Below are 5,000 nucleotides of genomic sequence, written 5' to 3'. Positions count from 1 at the left end.
ACTCTCTCTCTGGGCTCGCTCTCGCTCTCTCGGCTCTCTCTCCCCGCCTCGCCTCGGGGCCGGCGAGCAGCTTTCTCGGATCGTCTTTCGCCCCCTTCTTGCTCTCTCTCTCGGCCTTCTCCGGATCCGCTCTTGCGCGGCCCTTCTCTCTCGCCTCCGCGGATCCGCCTCTTTCGCGCGGCCCCTTCTCTCTCGCCTCGCCAACTGGACCCACTTTTCCCTGGGAAGGACGGGAGCCGGGACACAAAGGCACGCGCGCTTCGTCCCGGCTAGGCGGCACTCGCTTGGCCCTGGCGACCGCACGCGCGGCCGCTCCGCTCCGCCTCGGACGCAGGTACGGGGTCAACCTGCGGGGATGCGGCCCGTCACCTCGCTCCCATAAGACGGACAGACGAGTCCAAAGCCGGCCAGGCCTCCAAGAGGACCAATGCAGCTCGACCGGGGAGGGGCGCCAACGCAGGCCGCCTCCTACCATGACGCAGCCGGAGGCGGCCGACAACAGCGACCCCTTGGTGAACTTCCGCAGACGGCCGGGACAACAGGTCTACCCGGCCGGCGCCGAAATTGCACTAAGTCCCGCCGGAGCGGGGTAGACCTGATGTCCCCGGCCGGCGCCCGCCACCAGGGGGCAAGGCCGGCCCCCGGCGGACCCCGGAGCGAGGTAGACCTGATGTCCCCGACCGGAGCCGGGGTAGACCTGATGTCCACGACCGGAGCCGGGGTAGACCTGATGTCCCCGGCCGCAGCGGGGGTAGACCTGATGTCCCCGGCCGCAGCCGGGGTAGACCTGATGTCCCCGGCCGGAGCCGGGGTAGACCTGATGTCCCCGGCCGCAGCCGGGGTAGACCTGATGTCCACGACCGGAGCCGGGGTAGACCTGATGTCCCCGGCCGGAGCCGGGGTAGACCTGTTGTCCCCGGCCGGAGCCGGGGTAGACCTGATGTCCCCGGCCGCAGCCGGGGTAGACCTGATGTCCCCGGCCGCAGCCGGGGTAGACCTGATGTCCCCGGCCGGAGCCGGGGTAGACCTGTTGTCCCCGACCGGAGCCGGGGTAGACCTGATGTCCCCGGCCACAGCGGAGGTAGACCTGTTGTCCCCGACCGGAGCCGGGGTAGACCTGTTGTCCCCGGCCGCAGCCGGGGTAGACCTGATGTCCCCGGCCGGAGCCGGGGTAGACCTGATGTCCCCGGGCGGAGCCGGGGTAGACCTGATGTCCCCGGGCGGAGCCGGGGTAGACCTGATGTCCCCGGCCGGAGCCGGGGTAGACCTGTTGTCCCCGGCCGCAGCCGGGGTAGACCTGATGTCCCCGGGCGGAGCCGGGGTAGACCTGATGTCCCCGACCGGAGCCGGGGTAGACCTGATGTCCCCGGCCGCAGCCGGGGTAGACCTGATGTCCCCGGCCGCAGCGGAGGTAGACCTGTTGTCCCCGGCCGGAGCCGGGGTAGACCTGATGTCCCCGGCCGCAGCCGGGGTAGACCTGATGTCCCCGGCCGCAGCCGGGGTAGACCTGATGTCCCCGGCCGCAGCCGGGGTAGACCTGATGTCCCCGGGCGGAGCCGGGGTAGACCTGATGTCCCCGGCCGCAGCGGGGGTAGACCTGATGTCCCCGGCCGCAGCCGGGGTAGACCTGATGTCCCCGGCCGCAGCCGGGGTAGACCTGATGTCCCCGGGCGGAGCCGGGGTAGACCTGATGTCCCCGACCGGAGCCGGGGTAGACCTGATGTCCCCGGGCGGAGCCGGGGTAGACCTGATGTCCCCGGCCGGAGCCGGGGTAGACCTGTTGTCCCCGGCCGCAGCCGGGGTAGACCTGATGTCCCCGGGCGGAGCCGGGGTAGACCTGATGTCCCCGACCGGAGCCGGGGTAGACCTGATGTCCCCGGCCGCAGCCGGGGTAGACCTGATGTCCCCGGCCGCAGCCGGGGTAGACCTGATGTCCCCGGCCGCAGCGGAGGTAGACCTGTTGTCCCCGGCCGCAGCCGGGGTAGACCTGATGTCCCCGGCCGCAGCCGGGGTAGACCTGATGTCCCCGGCCGGAGCCGGGGTAGACCTGTTGTCCCCGGCCGCAGCCGGGGTAGACCTGATGTCCCCGGGCGGAGCCGGGGTAGACCTGATGTCCCCGACCGGAGCCGGGGTAGACCTGATGTCCCCGGCCGCAGCCGGGGTAGACCTGATGTCCCCGGCCGCAGCCGGGGTAGACCTGATGAGCCGGGTCCGGCTCGGATCCATGGTAGACCTGCTGTCCCCCTGTTGTCGCCCGCCGCCCGGGCACCTCGCCGTGCCCAGCGACCCCGGAGCCGGGCGAAGCTCACAGCCTCATAACACCCCGGAGCCAGATGGCTCGATCGACCCCCCGTCCCACACAATGAACCCCAACCCCACCCCCCCCTTTCAAGACCATGACATGTTTTCCATTTTTTTGTTGTTGTTCTTTGGGGGGATTTGGTTTGGGTTTGCTTTGGTATTTTGTTTTGTTTTGTTTTTCTGGGGGGGGGGGGGGGGCTGTTTTGGGGGTTTTTTGGGGGTTTTTTCCAGTTGCTTTGGCTTTCTCTGATACTGATTTTTGAGGTTGTTTTTTTTGGGGGGGTTGGGGGGCTTGTGGTTTGGATTTGGGTTTTCTTGGGTTGTCCCCCACCCCCCCGGGCCCCCCCCCGCCCCGCCCCTTTTTCTTTTCTCCTTTCCTGAAAGAATGGCTCTTCTATTTGCTTGGAACGAGAAACTTATCCGGGAAAGCAAACCAACCCAAAAATTGACCCATTTGATTTCTTTTTCTTTCGTATCGGAAGCGCCCCCAGCCGAGCCGACGGGCAAGCCGAGGCCGGTGCTCTGCCTGCTGACACGCTGACCTGGCCAAACAGCGCCCCCACCACCCACCCCCCGCCCTGCCCCGCCACGCCCTCCTGGGGTGGAACCTACCCAGGCCGGCCCCCCTGGCCCCGATGCGGCTCGCCCCGCCGCGCCCCTCCCCTCCCCGCCCCGCCCCGCCCCGCCCGCCGGTAGAGGCGACGGCGGCCGCCGGCACCGCCGCCAGCACACAGGCGCTGTGTGTAGCTTTCGGGCGGGTTGTTTCACGGTCCGCAGAGGTCTTGGGCCCTCGACGTGACTCTAGGGGGCCGTGGGGACTCGGTGCCGAGGCGCCCGGGGCCGGCACGAAGCCACCGGCCCTGGTCCGCACAGAGACAGAAACAGTGACACGCACCCCCCCCCCCCAACTAACCCTAACCCTAACCCTAACTCCCCCCGCCCCCGACTAACCCTAACCCTAACACTAACCCTAACTCCCCCCGCCCCCCACTAACCCTAACCCTAACCCTAACCCTAACCCTAACCCCCCCCCCACTAACCCTAACCCTAACCCTAACCCCCTAACCCCCCCCCCACTAACCCTAACCCTAACCCTAACCCTAACCCCCCCCCCCACTAACCCTAACCCTAACCCTAACCCTAACCCCCCCCCCCCCCCCCCAACTAACCCTAACCCTAACCCTAACGCACGGCCACGCCTGCAGGCTACCACACCGCTGCGCGTGAAAGGAAGGCGCGGCCAACCATCCCCGCCCCCTCGCCAACCCCTCCCCAGCCACCTCCACCCGGCCCCCTGCCACCCGCGCGCGCGCAGCCGCCCGCCGGCCCGCCCATAGGCATTCACGCTCTGGCGTGCCCTCTCTCCCTGGCCCTGCCCCGGCCCCTGGCCCTGCCCGCTCTGTGGCAAGCGCAGCCGGCCATGGGCGGTTGGGGGCGCCCCGCCCTCCCCCATCAGCCTCCCCGGCGCTGTCTGCATCCTTTTGCCGCTTGCTAGGCTGCCGTAGGCCAAGGCCGGCCCGGGACAACAGGTCTAGCCAAGAGCCTGGGACAACAGGTCTACCCTAGGGGCCTGGGACAACAGGTCTAGCCAAGGGGCCGGGCTGCCGTAGGCGAGGGCCCGCCCGGGGACAACAGGTCTACCCCCAGGGCCTGGGACAAAAGGTCTACCCCAAGGGGCCTGGGCTATCAGGTCTACCCCGGAAGCGCAGGACATCAGGTCTACCCCGGCGGCCCGGGACAACAGGTCTACCCCAAGGGGCCTGGGACAACAGGTCTACCCAAGGGGCCTCGGCCATCAGGTCTACCCCGAAGCCTAGGACATCAGGTCTACCCCGAAGCCTAGGACAACAGGTCTACCCTGAAGGCCCGGGACAACAGGTCTACCCCGGAGGCCCGGGACAACAGGTCTACCCTGAAGGCCTGGGACAACAGGTCTACCCCGGCGGCCCGGGACAACAGGTCTACCCCGGAGGCCCGGGACAACAGGTCTACCCCGGCGGCCCGGGACAACAGGTCTACCCCAAGGGGCCTGGGACAACAGGTCTACCCAAGGGGCCTCGGCCATCAGGTCTACCCCGAAGCCTAGGACATCAGGTCTACCCCAAGGGGCCTGGGACAACAGGTCTACCCCGGAGGCCCGGGACAACAGGTCTACCCTAGGGGCCTCGGCCATCAGGTCTACCCCGAAGCCTAGGACATCAGGTCTACCCTGGCGGCCCGGGACAACAGGTCTACCCCGGCGGCCCGGGACAACAGGTCTACCCCGAAGCCTAGGACAACAGGTCTACCCCGGCGGCCCGGGACAACAGGTCTACCCTGAAGGCCTGGGACAACAGGTCTACCCCGAAGCCTGGGACAACAGGTCTACCCAAGGGGCCCGGGACAACTGGTCTACCCCGGAGGCCCCGGACATCAGGTCTACCCCGGAGGCCCCGGACATCAGGTCTACCCCGGTGGCCCGGGACACCAGGTCTACCCCAAGGAGCCTGGGACAACAGGTCTACCCCAGGGGCCCGGGACAACTGGTCTACCCCGGAGGCCCCGGACATCAGGTCTACCCCGGTGGCCCGGGACATCAGGTCTACCCCAAGGAGCCTGGGACAACAGGTCTACCCCAGGGGCCCGGGACAACTGGTCTACCTCGGAGGCCCCGGACATGAGGTCTACCCCGGTGGCCCCGGACATCAGGTCTACCCCAA

This window comes from Agelaius phoeniceus, unplaced genomic scaffold (genome assembly GCF_051311805.1).
Source record: "Agelaius phoeniceus isolate bAgePho1 unplaced genomic scaffold, bAgePho1.hap1 Scaffold_109, whole genome shotgun sequence".
NCBI classification, from domain to species: domain Eukaryota; kingdom Metazoa; phylum Chordata; class Aves; order Passeriformes; family Icteridae; genus Agelaius; species Agelaius phoeniceus.
This window is presented reverse-complemented; position numbering follows the sequence as displayed.